This window comes from Malurus melanocephalus, unplaced genomic scaffold (assembly GCF_030028575.1).
Source record: "Malurus melanocephalus ecotype Western Australia unplaced genomic scaffold, MMel_1.1 scaffold_688, whole genome shotgun sequence".
NCBI classification, from domain to species: Eukaryota; Metazoa; Chordata; class Aves; order Passeriformes; family Maluridae; genus Malurus; species Malurus melanocephalus.
The window spans coordinates 189,886-198,130 of NW_026623920.1; the positions used below are offsets into that span (position 1 = coordinate 189,886).

At 38.6% G+C, this 8,245-nt stretch overlaps 1 protein-coding gene across 2 annotated transcripts in view; it reads right to left on the bottom strand.

The window, feature by feature from the left end:
• The window catches only part of UBE2D3 (ubiquitin conjugating enzyme E2 D3), a 22,014-nt gene that overhangs the window by 12,401 nt on the left and 1,368 nt on the right, over window positions 1-8,245 (bottom strand). The window lies entirely within an intron of this gene.

The window sequence follows — 8,245 nt, forward strand, 5'->3', positions numbered from 1 at the left end:
GCCCCCCACAAAAAACAATCCAACCAAAAAAGGAGAATGAGAAAAAAAGAACACTTAGGCCAATCAAAAAATCAACATTTATTAACTTGACTGCTTGTCTAATGATCTGTCAAATGGGATATTTCATACTCCAGGCATCCAAAAATTCATCACTGCATTAGTCTTACTCATTAGCTCTCAGCTGAAAACAGCTTTCAAAAAGAAGGACGGATTGGAAGCAGCTATAAAGGGAGGGAAAGAACATTTAAGCCTGTTTGAAGATTAAGAAGTGTCAAGCAGCAAAGAACTATTGCCTCATCCCACACACCTGCATTTGAAACATTTGTTTCAGCATGGAAATTAATTACACCTAGAAGCAGAAAATAACAGTTTGAAAGGCCACTGAATATGGATTTCTAAACTGAGTAAGAAAGCAATGGCATAGACATCACAAAATTTTTCAGCTAAAAATTATCAGATTCAAACAAACTGGCCTTTTGGCTAATAATAAATAGATAAAAGCAATGTGTAATGGCAGTGCAAGGTACAGAATGATGTAGGTTCCTCTTGATTAAAAAAGGACATTAGAGCAACTATGCAGAAAAAATACARGAAAAGCAGTCACAGAAAACAGCAAGGACAAAGAGCACAGAAAGGTTTTTAAGAAACCCAAAACACAGCGAGGAATGTAACAGTTGCGATTCTTCCTATTTTGACTTTCCTGCTTTTATTTTTCATGGTTCTCCCTTCAGTTCTTAGTACTGGATCTTCAGGCTACACCCCACATATTGTTTATACAATGTCTAGCCACAATGCCAGTGTGGTATAAAAAAAGACAAACAGAAATATTCGTGTTTTAAACCTTGCACTCAAGGAAGGAAATGCCAGACTGCTGTGCAACTGTAATTAAGTCACAAGGTGTACTYAGACTGTGATATAAACTACTCAGGTGACTACCTACTATCTCTKCAAAGAAGCTACCTTTCAGTACACAAACTGTTTGTGAATGAGAGTATTGTCCACAGCTCTTCTCATCTGTTCTCAAATCTGGAAGGTGTACAATGCAGGTAATGGTTTTCAGGAAATTTCAGAGTTACTGCAACTAAAATGGCTCTCTATTTATTCCAATGTTTTGCCAAGTAGTTGGACAGATCCAGCTGGAAAAGGAATGCAGTTATAGGCTTTGCTTTCTGGTCACTCCCTAAAGGCATTCTGAACAAACTTAAAAAAAAAAAAAAAAAGGTGGCCACTACACACCTGTAGCTATGCTTAGAATTCAAAAGTATGGTTTGTTTCCTCCAAAGTAACCAAAATCACAAAAGCTATCTTACTCTAGATGAAAAAAATTTTACTGCTTTAGACACATAAATTCTGAGGCATTATAACAATTACCATACCCTGAAAACAGCAGAGCTTATTAAAACATTCCTATGCTCAACGTAGAATGAGGACTGTGTACATTGAAGGGGAAAGTGTCAAGAAAAGCACTGGTTAACTACTGAGCCATTCAGTAACAGCTGAGTATTTTAATTCTGGCATTTCCAAGTTTTTGAATATCGGGATATTGAAATGTAACATGCTTTTCCCCTGGAATTTTTTCCTGYAAGAATCACAGTGATCTTTGGTCCCGCATCCCAGGACTCAGCAGTCCTCAGAGAAGAGGATAACTAAAGTAAACAGGCCACAGGAGAAACAGCAAGATGCGCCACTCTACATGAAACAGAATGACTGGGAAACAAAGAGATAGATGAAATTCAGWACCTACAAATGTAAACTGATGCAGTTGGAAAGAAGCTTATATTCAAAGTAAGGCACTCTGGCCTGATGGCTACCCCTCAGAAGCGATTTGGGCATTGTGCTAGACAGTTTCACACAAATGCTGGCTTAATATTCCTTAGATGCTGATGTTTGGCAGCATTATGCAAGAGCCTCTCAACATGCTGCCCTGCAGCTTGTGAAAGGCACGGTAACTTAAGAGCAGAACCTCAGCCAYCAGCATCTGACCCATCGACAAAAAGAGGCATCGGTACACCTTGGACTTGATGTGATCAGACTCTCAGAGTTTGCCAAGAAACAGAAGAAACTTCTGTTTGCCAAACAGAAACTTTGGAGACTGGTAGTGTACAGCACAAGTTTTTTTTTTTTAGGGATGATGAGCAGCTTGACTTTTACCAATCCATATTTTGTATGAATACAAAGATGTATGTGCAAGTTTTTACAATATACCATAGGGCTGCATTCTATGAACATAACTATGTGGGATTTACTACACTGCCCTAGCTACAGCATATGAAACTACCCTACCATATTATGCTATTTGTGTAACTACTCTTCATAATCGTTCTAAGGGCCTGTCTATTGGATTAGATACAGCTACACACAAAATCAGCTCACATCAAGACAACAGTGTAAGAAAAACCAACCACCACCAAAACAAAACACAAAACTATCTGGAGTGCAACTGTTCTTACAGTTGAGTTTCACCTCAGCTATCTAGAGAACAGTGACGTACAGAGGAAAAAAAATAGGAGGAAAAAGTTTTTGAAAAAGCTGTTTAAACACATCTTTATGAACAGAAGATCCTGAAGCAGGGAGTCTAAGGGGGTCATTGCTCATGTGGCAAATTGTAATGCAGAAGATCCTCCTATACTACTCAAGGCAAGAAAAAATTAAAACTAAGGCTAAAAAGAAAAACAAACCTTGCATTTTTCTGATTTAAGAGAATTTTCTGGCCTTACTACTCAAATAGACCAACAAAGGTTAAGAAATAGTTCCTTAAAGCAGGGCACTTACATTTATTAGAAACTTAGAAGAGTTCACAGAGGTAATAAACATCTGGCCAACCTAAATCTAGGTTACAGAGAAAGCTCACAATAAGTTAACCAAGCACTTAATGCAATTTTCATGCATTCACATAACAAAAACCTAAAGCACTTCAGCATTTGCACTCAGTTCAGCTCCTAACTCTGGTGTCCAGATGTTTGTGGAAAGGATTAAATGTTGGTTGGCCACCTTATTCTACTGGGCCATAACATTTGCAMAGCAGTCCACAATCCTCCCATCTTCCTTTCTTAAGGCCAGAATAAAAACCTATCACACAGCAGAAAAAACAGCAGGAGATCTTGAAGATGTCTAGTGTATCACACATGTCAAAGGGATGAAGTTCAGAACAAAGGCTTCCTTTACACAAAAATTTAATACTGAAGTTCACTGTTGRTAAAAATCTCCCTATCTATTTTGCTTTCAGTCCTGTATCCTGCAATGCTCTATTTGGCTCATTTTTCAGTATTAAACCTTGTCCACATCGAAGTTTTTTACAAAGAGTTGCTAAAGGCACAAACACCAATTTAAACTTGCAAATATAGTTTTAACTATTTTTTTCAAAGCTCCCCCAACACAACTATCACATTTAATCAGAACAGTGCCCTATAGAAGACCAGCAAAGAGAACTGTTTTTCTTAAAAAAATCTGCCTTTTTCATTTAGAGTTTGAGGCATTACATTTATATTCAAAAAGTTTACAGTACTGTCCAGCATGTGCAACTCAACAGTTTAAGACTCTCATCTGCTAAAACCAACTTGACAAAAAGCGACCACATTTAAAAAAGCACTAGTGACTGCAGTAATACACACACACACACGTATATTCACACTGCTGCTTTCATTTCCTAATTTTTTTTCTGCACATTATACCATCAAGTTACTACATCAAATCAATCACAGGGAAAAAAGCATGAGGTAACTCAGCCTTTCCAATATAAGCTATAGCATCTTAGCCTAAAACCATCAACAAAAGTCAGCTTATTCTGAGAGACCAGACGTAACGCTGAAGTGCAAACTGCAAGTTCCTATCTGCCAGCTCTGATGCACAGGGGAGGGACCTAAATAAGAACACAGGCAGACAGTTAAAGTGGCAAAGMCTTCATATTTGCAACAGAAAGATTTATCAGGGATGATGTATCAATACCCCAACCTGAATTACACAAAAGCTCAACCCTTTCCCACTCCTCCTTACCAGCTGTAACATGACATCTCAGAGTAAGAAGCTCAATCCTCTCTCTCCTTTAAGTTCAACCCAGCAAATGCAGAGAACACACCCAAGGGTAGGGGTAACACCAGGCTGGAACTGGCCCCGTAAGGAACAGAGGGACGCCTTTGGCAAGGGRCAGTTCACTGCTCAGTATCCAACAGTTGCTGCTTACAGCTGTTTACATCCTTCTTTACTCCTTTACCCATAATGTGAGCACAGAGAAAAGCCTCAGAACTGGTTACAGACTGGGCAGGAAGCTGAAGGGAGCTTGTTCCCTGGAGTTCCACATCAGGCCTTCTGTAGAAGGCAGACACTAGCAGTAATAGCAAAAGCACTGACTTATTTTCAAAACCAGATCTCTAAAAGCTGGAATGATCATAAAGATACAAGGGCTGGGCAACCTTTTTACTCTGTATACATTATCCCACATAAATCCTTGATATACTGGAGGATCTTCTTTAAGTATGCAAAAAGTACCCATCTAATGGAATATTGATCTCTGAAGTTCTGTAAATTACTTAAGCCAGATAACAATCCCCATTCTYTTCCCACTCCAATACACACATTTAAAGTTCTATGCTGACTAGGAACCTGTCACAAGCAGTGTGTTCAATTAACAAGAGAAATTTTTAAGTTACCACAGTCCAAACTTTCTAGTTAAGGAAGCATYACTTTTCCTCTCTCATTAAAGAATTACCAATTCCTTAAACACATCCAATACTTTATCAATAGATGTTGGTCTTCAACAAAGAGTACCAAACCTACCCAATTAAGAAACCTACCCACATTTTCATTTTGACAACATTAATTWCATAGTAGAAATGTCACTTCTGACTACTTGGATAAGCTAAATCTTACATAGAATTGAAGTGATGACAGCTTTCATCTGATGCTAAGTATTTTATTCTTATAAAAAAACACTTAAGCTCTTCAATACTAGTGCTTCCCAAATTCCATTACTGCAGTACCATGATTTAAAAATCAACCACTGCCTTCTGGCTCAATACAATCCTTCCAACCACTGAGACAGTTGTGCTGAATTACCTACCCGAGGCAGGGCTTAATCTAGCCCTAGATATGCACAACAGTTAAGCTGAAAATACAGTAAAAAAGGCAATTCAATACACAKAGAGAGCATTTACAAAGGTTTAAAGCATTTCAAGTAAGCTTACATCAACTGAATTTCATTAGCTAGCTAATCTTAACTTTCTGAGCCCCTAAACACACAAATCCAGACTTACTATYAGACATTCACTCAAAGCATGAGTTGAATCACATCACTTCAAATTATTCAACTATTTTGAGAAATCCCAGCAAACAAATTCCAAGACAGTCTGTAAAAGTGTTGTGGGTTTCATCCTGAGAAGAAAACTTAATTCCAATCTTTATATAGAATTGTTTTTAAAATTCAAACTAAGTTCAAAAGAAAAAAAGCAGTAGCTTAAAAACAAGGTAATAAGCAAGCTTTGTAACTCTTCACCTGAACCACCTTCAATTAAACTAATGGAGATTTCCATGTAGTCCTCACTGATGCACATTACACCAAAAAATACCTGAAAAATACTGTATTTCCAGGGTTAGCAGCATTTCCTTCTATGAGCATCTGGAGAAGGGGAGTTAAAGTTGCAATTAATTATACATCTAGGAACCCTGCCGGAGGCTATAGCCTGAGGAAAATAGTTATTCAGCCTCCACTCTACCACTGTCAATGGAAACCTTCTATCTGTACTTAAGTACCAATAAATGGTTTTGCCACCTTCAGCCTTTAGCTTCCAGGATGCCAACTCCACTTAAGATTTTCTAATAAATTATTCCAACATAATGATGCTRGCTTGTGCTATGCTTAATCAAAAGACCATAAAACACAGCAGGCACAAGCTTTCTTAAGGATTACACAGATGAGACATTTCATGCATACACCTCCTGTATTAATTCTATTTTTAGCCTATCAAGATCACCACTTAGGCCACTTATATTACCTCACTTTAATGTATGCGTACAGCAGCGATAAAATGGATGTGTATCAATGATGCAACATTCCCAMGTTTTCCAAATTTTATGCATTCCTGATTCCCTACTCCTACATAAATGCATCCCGGCTACCACATCATCATCATTTGAAGCGGAAGCGCCAGCATGCTGCAGCAATTACAGGATGTGTTTTTAGCAGGCACCATTGACACTTCAGACCAAGACAATGTGCCACAGCATGTACCAAGCATTTAGATACAAGCTCATAAATCAACACRAATTTCTTGACAATTCCGAGGRRAAAAAATTGGGGAAAAAWTTCATCCTCAAGAAAGAAAACAATTTTAAGATGCAGGTTCACATTATTCCATGATAAAAGAACTTGCTYGTTATCATGAAACAACTGCATAGCAAACCATATCAAGGATAGAGTTTTGCCAATCAAACGCAAGCTGCCCTCAGATCAGATGGCACAGATGCCATGATGAGCTCCAGCATAACAGTAATCCTTCTGSGACTGGCTGTGTACCCAAAAACTACTTCAGTTTGAGAAGCACTTTATAAACAGGGTGTTTCAGAAGTAGACAACCCAAAACACAAATACTTGTTTGCTTTCATTTTCAAATCAGAAGTAGAATTTGCCAGTTATGYCTTAAGAGTGGGTATATTCTGAATGTTTAACAGCCTTCAGATTAAAGATACACACACTAACACAGTCTCAAAGTCTAGTTTTCCCAATATAATGAAGAATGTTATTTTGCTTCATACATCAAGTTCACAGAGATGATCAGCCAAACAGACTGAAAATACCTTCACTGGTGCATTCAGGATGTCATCTGCTGCAGGAGACAAGGAATTCTAGTCCTGACAAGTAATACCACAACACAAACTAAATCAGCTATGTGTGATTACAACGTTCTGAGGTCTTGGTTTCTCTTCAGCCTGTTCTCATCTACTGCCAACAACATAACTACAAGGAAGCAGAGTCCTAAGGTCTTATCTGTGATCTTACAATTGGAAGACAGGGAATCCCAGTTTACCAGTGAGAGAGTGCCATTCTCTCTGGACTTTACKGGCTGACWGGATTAAGATTAYATRCAYAACCAYTCTGTTATAGAACTTGCCCTGCTATTTTTTTATTCCAGTCCCAGTAAACATTCATACTGGACACCAGTACGGGAAAGAAAACKATGTGCAAAGAATGGTTTTAGTCTAGAAATAAAGATGACTTTCCAGGCTCACAAATACAAAAAACAAACTGCAAACTCCATGTGAATTTGGAAGTGTATCTTGTAGTGTGGTGTGATTAACCTGATCAGAAACCCCAAACACACACAAAAAAAAAAGAAAGACAAAAAGAAAAAACCCTAATTCAACCATCTCCCCAATCCTAAACTCTTGCAYTGGGTAAAGGAATAACCTTGCTACTACACAGTGCCATAGAATGTATGGCCCAACACAGGACAAGAGACTGTACACAACAGGCCAAAACCCTGAAGTCAGAGAGAGATGGCTTCTTGGTTCAAGAGTCATGCTGAATCATTTTCAGGTTCTGACCACCAGATTACTAARTAAGTGGGGGTTTGTCTTGGTTTACATTTGACAATAAATTCTTACCTGCAGCGCCTGAACGTGTTTCATAAGCATGAGTTAATGACAAAGCATACCAGGGAGTATCCTAGCAGTGTTTCACTCAAGTGATATCATCCACTAATACAGGGAAGAAGTTTTGATGGCAGATTCAAAAGGAATTGTTTTGAAATTCTGGCCCGAGCATAGCCATAATTCAAAGACAACCCATTTAGATAGCTACCCAGAACRGACTTAAAATTTTCGAGGATAACAGTACTATCCATTCACAAAAAACATCATAAAAAAACGCTCTTTTTTACTAAAATATGACTACACGCACTGAGTGAAATTAAATCGAGACTAACAGGCTGCATAAAGTTCACACACCGTCTACAGAAGGTGTTTTGTGCACCGAAATTCACCGATTTCAGGACACACTGACTTTCTGCCATCTTGGCAAGCTATGAGATGACCAAGAAACTCCTCTGAGCTCTTGAAACACGAAAAYGCTCCACGTAGCTCGCGTAGGAAGGAGCACAGACCAACAGCGACTTCCCGGTAACGCCGCTGCGCTTCCATCGCGTTTTGCCATTACATCCCAGCAATTCTCAAACCTGCCGAGAAAACCTAAAGCTACCCAGGCGCAAACTCACGCCAGGAGCCTTCTTACCCTGGAAGATGTTTGATAAAAAAA